Source organism: Ursus maritimus, unplaced genomic scaffold (genome assembly GCF_017311325.1).
Source record: "Ursus maritimus isolate PB19 unplaced genomic scaffold, ASM1731132v1 scaffold_2, whole genome shotgun sequence".
Classification (NCBI taxonomy): Eukaryota; Metazoa; Chordata; class Mammalia; order Carnivora; family Ursidae; genus Ursus; species Ursus maritimus.
Genome location: NW_024424452.1, coordinates 105332636 through 105343508, shown reverse-complemented (window position 1 = coordinate 105343508; position 10873 = coordinate 105332636).

The window sequence follows — 10873 nt, the reverse complement described above, 5'->3', positions numbered from 1 at the left end:
TATATATATATATATGTATGTATGTACATATATAGATATATATACACATATTAAAGAGTGTTTTTATAAATTATACATTTATTTTTCTGTTATTTTTCCACATCTCCTGTTTGGATCCTCAGTTAATCATCTTTCCTTCAACTATAGTCTGTTTCAAAGCATGTTAACTCTTCATTTATTCTCTAAGGAAGTGCCTACTGTGTTTATTTCTCTAAGGGCCTAAAATTACATTCACAAACAGGATGATTGCAAGCCAATTTCTGACATCAAATAATCTTTTTATTATAATTTTCTTGTGGTTTATAAATTCATTTTGAATTTATGTAATTTGTAGTGGTGATTTTACTAAAAAAGGGAAACATCCAGAAAACCCCTCATTTTCATAGAAGCACAGGATGATTGCAAGCCAATTTCTGACATCAAATAATCTTTTTATTATAATTTTCTTGTGGTTTATAAATTCATTTTGAATTTATGTAATTTGTAATGGTGATTTTACTAAAAAAGGGAAACATCCAGAAAAACTCTCATTTTCATAGAAGTGTAAATCTTATCAAAGATATTGCTTTATCTCCTTTTCTTCAATCTTATATGTAAATTTCTTAAAATTGGCACTCCTTCATGACAGGTTAACTGTTGATTTTAAATCCCCCTTCGGTTGTATTTGGAATCCCGTTCCTTGATTTGCTACTCAAAATGATCATTACATTACAGATGCTACTTTTTTCTTTCTACTCAGATAGTTCCTGTGAGAAGCCACCCAAAGTGAAAAATGCTATCATACTAAGTGAGAAGCTTAGTTATCTACCTGGTCAGACTGCACGTTATGAATGCAACAAACCTTTTGACCTGTTTGGGGAAGTAGAAGTGACATGTTTAAATGGGACCTGGACGGAACCACCTAAGTGTGCAGGTAAAGTATCTTATTTCCCCTCAAGTTTTAGAGAATATATTAGGGACTAAATATGTCAATATAAATATATACTGGTATAGTTCTTATGGAATCTTTTTTTTATCTCAAATAAAATAATGGTGCTTAAAATCCAATTTTTTCTTCTTGTGGACTGCATAGTGATATTATATATTTACTTTGTGAAAGATTTGGCCAGATTAGGACAGTTGGAAACATGGAAAATTCTCTCTCTCTCATTTTTTTTTTTTTAGAGAGAGAGAGGGAGAGCATGAGTGTAAGCAGTGCGGGGAGGAGCAGAGGGGAGGGAGAGAGAGAATCTTTAGCAGACTCCATGCTGAGCATGGAGGCCAATGTGGGGCTTGATTTCAGGACCCTGAGAGCATGACCTGAGCAGAAATCAAGAGTCGGATGCTTAATCAACTGAGCCACCCAGAAAATTCTCTATCTTAAGTATTAAGACACTCAGTTATTTCCTGAGGAATAAATGTATTAAAGATATGTTGGGGGTGGGGGCTGGGTGGCTCAGCCAGTTGAGCATCAGTCTTTTGATTTCAGGTCAGGTCATGATCTCAGGGTCCTGTTTTGGGTTCCACACTCATAAGGAGTCTGCTTGTCCTTCCTCTGGTCCTCCCCCCACTCTATCTCTCTCTCAAATAAATAAATCTTTTTTAAAAAAATGGTATGTTGAGGACATTTCACAGCCCTATGAAATTTCACTTTGAGACGCACAATGAGCAGCTGGGGCATGTTCATGGAACGTAATATAAATTTGGGCTTCTTCAGCATGTGGATTATATAAAGGGAAGTTACTAGCTGAGCTCAACCAGGGAATCAGTGTATATAGAAAAAAAGTCTGAGAACTTGGTCATAGGACACTCCAGTATTTAGTGTTTAAGAGAAGCCAAAAGAAGAGCTATTATAGCCACTTGTTTTTCAAATCAACTTTTGCCTGGCATAGGTATTTTCCAGTCTTTTACTTTCAGCCCATCTATGTCTTCATGTTGAAGTTAGTTTCTTTTAGTTGCCACATAGTCGGCTCTTGTTTATGTGTCCACTCTGTCATTTTCAGTCTTTTACTGAAGTATTTAAGCCATTTATACTTAAAGTAATTATTGATAGATTAGGGTCTGTGTCAGCCATTTGATTATTTGTCTTGCGTTGCTTTTTTTCCTCGTTTCTCACTCCAATTTTTTTTTTAATTTTGCCATTCCTGTGGATTTTTGGAACATTTCAAAATAATTTTATTTTTATATGTCTTTATTGTTTTGGAGTATATCTCTTTGTATAGCTTTATCCGTGCTTGCTCAAGGGACTAAAATGCACATGTATAGCTTGTCACTCCCTCCTCCCCACTCTGGTTTTGACATTTTACCACTTCAAGTGAAATGAGGAAACCTTACTTCCACGTAGGTCCAGTCACCCTCTCCACATTTTATTTTATTTTATTTTATTATTTTATTTTATTTTATTTTATTTTATTTTATTTTATTTTATTTTATTTTATTTTATTTTATTTTATTTTATTTTATTTTATTTTATTTTATTTTATTTTATTTTATTTTATTTTATTTTATTTTATTTTATTTTATTTTATTTTATTTTATTTTATTTTATTTTATTTTATTTTATTTTATTTTATTTTATTTTATTTTATTTTATTTTATTTTATTTTATTTTATTTTATTTTATTTTATTTTATTTTATTTTATTTTATTTTATTTTATTTTATTTTATTTTATTTTATTTTATTTTATTTTATTTTATTTTATTTTATTTTATTTTATTTTATTTTATTTTATTTTATTTTATTTTATTTTATTTTATTTTATTTTATTTTATTTTATTTTATTTTATTTTATTTTATTTTATTTTATTTTATTTTATTTTATTTTATTTTATTTTATTTTATTTTATTTTATTTTATTTTATTTTATTTTATTTTATTTTATTTTATTTTATTTTATTTTATTTTATTTTATTTTATTTTATTTTATTTTATTTTATTTTATTTTATTTTATTTTATTTTATTTTATTTTATTTTATTTTATTTTATTTTATTTTATTTTATTTTATTTATATACTGACAGTGAAAGGGGGGGAGTGGCAGATGGAGAGGGAAAAAAAAGATCTTAAGCAGACTCTATGCCAAGCTCAGAGCCTGACAGAGGGCTCAGATTCACAACCCTGAGATCATGACCTGAGCTAAAGTCAAGAGTGGACGCTTAACCAACTGACTGAGCCACCCAGGCACCCCTACCTTCCCCACATTTCAAACATAAATGTCTTAACTATTCCTTCTACATATATGGAGCACCATATCAAATGATACAATGTTGCACAAACATCAAACCTAACAAAGTCCTTAGGAAAAAGAGAGTCCATTATATTTACCCTTACTTTCCCAGTCCATTGTTTTTAATTCCTTCATGAAGTTTCAGTCCTCGTGCTGTTATCTTTTCCCTGATATTTGAAAAATTCCTTTAGCAATTCTTTAAAGATGAATCTGCTGGAGCTAAATGCTCTGCTTTCCTTTGTCTCAGAATATCTCTTTTCTCCCTTAAAACCCTAAAGGATAGAATCACGGGATATAACCCTCAGGGCTGACAGTTCTTGTCTTCTAGCACTTGAAAAATGTCACTTCTTTCTGGCTTGATAGTCACAGATGAGAAGCCCACTGACATTTGATTCCTTTTTCCCTTATAGGTTTGCATAATTTCTATGTAGCTGCTTTTGAGACTTTTTTTCTTTTTCTTTAGTTTTCCTCAGTTTGATTGTGACATATCTTGGCATGAATTTCTTTGGGTTTGTCCTGTTTGGCTTTTTCAATATGAATGTTTATGCTTTCTGCCCAATTTGTGAAATTTTCAGTCAGTATTTTTGGAAGTTTTTTTGGTTTAGTTTTCAGTCTATTTTCAAAGTGAGTAGTTTATATTCTATATTCAAGTTTATTTATCCTTCTGTATTCTGTAATCCATGATTGAGCCCAGCCAGTGAGGTTTTTTTTTTATTCCATTCTTAGATTTTTCAGTTCTATAATTCCCACTGGATTTTTAAAAACCATCGTCAAATAATTCCAATATCTGTGTCATCTCAGTGTTGTGATCTGTTGATTATCTTTTCTCTTTTGAGAGTTTCCTGGTCTTTGGTATGAAGAGTGATATTCAATTGTATTCTAGACATTTCAGGTGTTGTGTTTTAAGACTCTGGATTTTACTGAAATCTCTTATTTATCAGACCTCCATTACAGTAGAGTGCAAGTCCAGGCTTCCCACTTGGCCTTCACTGACGCCGTGGAAACTGAAGAGGCATCTTGTTCCCTCACTGTGGATAGAGTCTAGGCTCCTCACTTGACCTCTGTTGATCACTGTTGGTCTCTGATCAGCATGGGGAGAGTGTTGGTCAAGGTTTCTTCAATGACGTCTTTCAGGAGTAATTCAAGTATTGTAGAAAAATACATACATATTTCTGTCTTGCTAGAATACTCCTTTCTTGAGCCTTTGGCTAAAGAGAGCAGGCAATTCTTGGGACTTTTTTTTCCCCCTGAGATTGATATCATTTCTGGGTTCCAATCTTCTTCAGTGCCCAGTCCAGTATGCGTAGAAAGCAACATGAAAATCCAAACAACTCACTGCAGTATAATTCCTTGAAAATCAAGACCTCTGATCAGATCAATGTCTTCTCTACATCTTTCACAATCTCTTTTGTTGGTTTTTATAATATGTTCAGGATTTTTAGTGATATTGAGCAGAAGGAATAAGCAGAAAGGTTTCTACCTCATCATGTCCAGAACAGGAAGCCAGCAATTCCCTCTCCCATTACACAAATGCGTAATTCTTTGACTTTAAAGAAGTTGATGTTCCTTTTGTAATAAAAATGAAAATCAATAAATAATGATTAAAGATCCAATAGACACTGCAGTATGTTGTATGTAACAAGAAAGTTTCTTTGTTTCTATTAGCTATCCATCCATTCAGTATTTATTTGTCAGAGAGAGAGCACAAGTAGGGGGAGATGCAGGCAGAGGGAGAAGCAGGCTCCCTGCTGAGCAAGGAGGCTGAAGTGGGTCTCCATCCCAGCACCCTGGGATCACGACCCGAGCAGAAGGCAGATGCTTAACCGACTTAGCCACCCAGGCATCCCAAATAAAATCTTAAAAAAATAATAAAATGAAATAAAATTTCTTCAAAGAACCATTTCTCTCAGCAGGAATCACAGGTCTTGATATTGCAAATTGTGCTATATTTTTAGTCGCTTTACTTCAACCTGTTTTTCTTTGGTCTTTCAATAAATCAAATAAATATTTTTTTTAGATTCTAAAGGAAAATGTGGGCCTCCTCCACCTATTGACAATGGAGACATTACCTCATTCCCATTACAAGTATATGCTCCAGGATCAACAGTAGAGTACAAATGCCAGGCCTTCTATGCACTTGAGGGACAAAGGACCATAACATGCAGAGATGGACAGTGGTCATCACCACCAAAATGCTTAGGTAAATATTTCAATATTCTCATGGATCTTGGGAAAATCAGTATAATAGATGTTTTGCTGTTATTAATAGAATTTTCATGGATTAACAAACACTTGTTGAATGCTGACTACCAAATACTAATATGTGAAGAAATAAAGTTGGAAAAAAAAACTCTTGTTCAAGCAAAAGATCCTTTAATGAAAGGACTCAATTTCTTCATATTAAAATTGACATTATGAATCTTTGATTATAACATTTAATTATCACACCTTAAACATAGTCCCTCATTTTACATGACTAATCATTTAAAGTGATTTAAATCGAGATGATGGATTTTCAATGAATTGGTTTGGAAAAGATTTTGAAAACAAAGCCCTGGATTGATGTTGAAGATTCTACTTGAAAGTCTGAAATCCTGTTTTCAATGTTTTATGTTCTTCTTTTTTTTTATATTCAGAGGCCTGTACAGTATCAGAAGACATCATGAGAAGACATAACATACGATTTCGATGGTCTAACGAGAAAAAACTTTATTCTAGATCAGAGGATATCATTGAATTTGTTTGTACGTATGGATATCGTAAAAAGACCCCACAGCATACATTCCGAGTCACCTGTCGGGAAGGGAAACTGACCTATCCTGTTTGTGGATAAAACAATGGTAAAGATGAGTCCTAAAATTAAAATACGTACATTTACTCAGAACTTTTCATTATCAATTCAATTCTCAGTTTATTTTGTCAAGTATTGTGTAACTCATTTGTATTCATAAATCAGAATTTGTATTAAATATCATGTGGATGATGTAATTATAATCAGAGAGATGAATAAATCACTTCTTAAAAGCATCTCATTAAATCGTGGCAAACCAAAATGCTTTGTGTCCTACTTATAAAATACCTACGGCAAGAAATTAGATTCAATCCCTACAGTGCCTACTTGTATCCATCTTTCCCTCTGACTTTCTCAAAGCTCCTTCTGTAACTTCTGGGGCTGCCTGAGACTCTCCATTTCAGAGGAAATGGGAGAAATGCTTTTCTCCATCTTTAAGATAATTTTACTTCAAAAATACATAAAAACCTAACTCTGTCATACCTATGTTAGTAATAAGATGTAAGTAGTTATTATTTACTTTTGCTTATCTACTAAATGATGAAATGCAAGATCTTCGACAAGATGGCTATCTAGCACACATAAAAATTCAAACAAATCATAAAGAGAAATGAGAATCTAACTGGGTACATCACTGTCATAATATAACATGAAAAGTGACCAAAAAATCCGATATCAAGTATAAACACACACACACACACACACAATACACACACACACAGCATATGCTTTGATCACGGCATAAATGTTTATAGAACAGAGATTGTCAGGAAGTACAATGAAATATTTATAACTACAGTTGAATTTAGAGATGCTAGGGGTAAGAGTTGGTGGTTAAGTCCTTAATGCTCACCTCTATTTTCCACGTTTTCTATCTTTAATATGTGTCACCTTGGAACCACAATAAAGGTGGTTATATTAATGGGGTGCCTGGCTGGCTCAGCCAGTGGAGCGTGCTCACAATCTCCGGGTCATGAGTTCAAGCCCCACGTTGGGTGTAGAGATTACTTAAATATGTAAATAAACATTTTTTAAAATAAAATAAATAAAAAGATACATTAAAAGTAAGACGATATATGTTGAGAATTATGAGGGCCTCTTTGGTAATGATCTTCAAATCTAATGACATCATGATTTTGCTGCTATGGAGGGTTTTGGAAACATTCAACCATGAGACTCTGAAATATGATTTTTATGTTCATACATTTCAAACAACGTAATTAGTTTAAATCAGTTGACCATAAACATTTTTAACTTCTATGAAAACTTGAAGATGAAAATAAAGATATAATTAAGGTAAAAATATTTTAAGGTGATACCTTATTACTTCATTTTGCATCAAATCAAGTGGCATTCTTCGAATGAGAAACCTGGCTGTCTCTAATGGAGTCAATTTAGCTAAATCTGAGTCACAGGTGACAGCCAGTTTTCTCACGTTTAAAGGACATTGTTATAATTGGCAAGTTATCTTTGCTGTTAATACTGGTATATATACTATTTTTCCAAAACCTTTCACCTAATGCTTGTGGAACCTATTTATGATACTTAACCTGTAATCAATATAGCTTATAACTAATCATTTTTATTGTTGGCGTAGTGATTTTTAAAACAAATTCTATTCTTTTTCTTCACTCGTTAATTGTCATTCTTGTGTGAAGATGAGTGTTGATGTGCCAACTCCTTAAAACTTTAACCAAAAAAGATTTGGTAAATCGTTATTTTTGCTTTTTAATTTCCAATTTTTGGAATAAGGATTTGATGATAGTGACCTGTGATGGCTTTAAAGATTTTTTTCTTTTTTCTTTTTTTTTTTTTAGCATTCTATCAGCATGGATTCATGAATTTTTATTTACTCAATTTGTCACAAGCAATATAGTCATTATTCTTTAAATCTCAAATTATCCCAAATTTGGCTAGTGAGTGCCTCTTGAAACTGGCTCCTGATTGCTTTGTATGCCCACCAGTCTTTGAGTGTTTCATTTCTTTTTAGCACAACACCATGCTCCAGGCCCGCTGAATACTTCCCTGACCAACGCCCATCATCATACAGCTTTCCAAAAAGGTCTGATCCTTTTTATCGGGCAATAGTATTCAGAACACAAGAATTGTGCTATTGGTACTAGATGGGAATGTTCGATATTGTTGAAATGTTGAAATTCTTAAATGTCTTTTTGCTTGTCAGAAATCTGAAATAGAAATGAAATTTAAAATTCATTGGCTCCTGTTGGATCTAACAGTTCAGTGTTATAAATAATACAAGGCTAAGAAACTTTTAAATACATTTTCTGTCTTTTCTCTTTATTCATATATTCTTAATTTCAATATTTTTAAAAATAATATTAAAAGTGTAATGTAAACATGACTATTAGCAGTTAAACTACTGAGTGAAGGTTAAAATGGCTTTGCATTTATTTTGTCCTGGGATGTTTGGCTCTGAGTGTAAATACTCTCTTCAAAAATGACTTGAAATAATCCTTACCTCTGATTGGCTCTCTTACCAAATTAATAGTTTTACACTTATTTGCATTAGTACTTTTTTTCAATTTAGATTTCGCTTCTTCCTCTTTTAAGCTAAACTTTTTTTAAAATATGAAAAACACCAAGATTTTTAAAAATATTTTATTTATTTATTTCAGAGAGAGAAAGAAAGAGAGAGAGGAGGGAGGGGCACAGGGAGAGAAAGTGAAACTCAAGCAGACTCAGCTGTGTCTGATCCCGATGTGGGGCTCGATCTGACCACTCTTTCATGACCTGAGCTGAAAACCAAGAGGGAGGCGTTTAACCAACTGAGCCACCCAGGTGCCCCAAAAGCCTACATGCTTCAAAAGTCAAAGAAATACGAGAAGTATGCAGAGTAGTCTTACTTCCACTGTAATTCTTCCCTCATTTAATAAAGTTATATTTTTATTAGTTTCTGACATCCTTCCAGTATTCATTAATCTCCTTTTTTTAATAGAGAAGGGAGATTATTTTACACATTTACCTGTACCTTGCTATTTTCGTATTTATTTATTATTTATTTAATTATGGTATCTATTTCTAATATTCCCTTGAATAACCTTCCTCAGCTCCCTGGGCAGAAGTGCCTCAGTAGCTGTGCTACAATCCACCTAGTCCACAACACAGTCTGGCATCGCAGCCCCCCCTCCCTAAGTGTCACTGGGGTCGGGGCCCAAAGGGAGAAGGTTCTGTGGCACTGTCCTCCTCTGGGCTCCTCTGACTTTGGCCTTGTGGCTACAGAATAAAGGTCTAGTGGGTCAGAAATGTAGGAGGAGCCCACCTTGGGGGGCGGGCGGCCCCTAGGTGGGTTTAGGAGCGTCTCCAAGAATTGTGGTAGTGAGCAGACACTGTCGAAGGCCTCATCTTTGGACAGCCAATGTGGAATTTTTCTTTGTGTAACTGTGTCATCCAATCAAACAATTAGGATTTTTTTTCTTGGTGGATAGACACTCTGACCTTAACTTTTCATATGCAAAATTTAATTTAGTAGGGGCCAGAACCCCAGGTGTGCACAGCAGTCCCTCTCAGGGAAACCCAATCTCTCACCCCTGTGAGAGAATTTTTAAATATATTACTGGAAATTTGCAATGCACTGCGTAGCATATCACATACATTATCCCAATCGTTTCTAATGGAAACTCCGTGAGGTAGGTATTACATCCGCATCTTTCAGAGAATGCAAGTTTCAGAAAGAATAAGCTGTTGCCACATGATCACAGTGACCGGGAGAAACCAACTCATAATTTGAACCTAATCTGTCTCACAGATTTTTTTTTATAAGCAAGGTTATTTCATTAGTTTTGGAAACAACCTCCCCTCCCAAAATAACACCTGAACGCAAAACGCAATAACGCTTTGAAGAATTTACCTAGAAGCGGCCAAAGTATTTTAAAATACATTTGAAGATCTTTTGTTTTCTCCTCATAACATGCGGGGCAAACCTGGGACAAGGGTGGATTCTCTGTTACTATTATTATCATTCCACGTAAAGTTAAAAACTAGGAGAAAATCCTGAGACCTCTAGCATACAATAAAAAGGAAAGACTTTAATAAAAGCCCTTAAGAAAATTATTTGAGAGGACTGCAAAAGTAATAAAACACAAGAGTTCAATTAGTTTTGTGGAAATTAAACTGAACTAAACTGAATGGAACACGAGCTGGCACAGTTCCCACCGAACAGAACCTAACACCGATGGAGTGGACATTAACGAAGTCAAGGTTGCCACTGCCTGGTCAACAGAGACCTGCACGCGCCAGAATTCGCGCAGGCGCAGAGCCGAGCAGAGGGAGCGCGATGGAGCGGGAATCCGCCCCGCCTTCCCCAGGCCCCGCCCACCCTGCTTCAGTCCCCGGCCTTGCCACTAGGGGCGGCCGCGGTCCCCACAGCGCCGGTAGCCGCGAAGCTGAGTGGCCCGGGTTTCCAGCCGGGCCCCTTTTCCAGCTGGGCCCCAGCATGGCTGCCCCCAGAGCTGCGGGTCGGGAAGTCGCCGCGTTCTCGTTTTCCTGACAGCCCCTGGCTTCTGTGCGCTCCTTCCCCTCCCCAGGCCAGTCCAGCAGACATGTTTGCCAAGACCTTTCGGGTCAAGTCCAACACGGCCATCAAGGGGTCGGACAGGTGAGGGAGTGAAGGGGCCTGCTCCGCCCACCCGGGCAGCCAGACATTTCTCCGTGCAGGCTGGCCCACAGCCCTCTCTGGGCTAGGTCAGCCGACCTGGGGTGGAGATCGAGGGGACGTCCAGCCTGGGAAGGGACCCCGCCCACAGCCCTCTCTGGGCTAGGTCAGCCGACCTGGGGTGGAGGCCGAGGGGACGTCCAGCCTGGGAAGGGACCCCGGGAGCAAGGGTGGGTCAGACACATTTTGAGGGCGAAGATGAA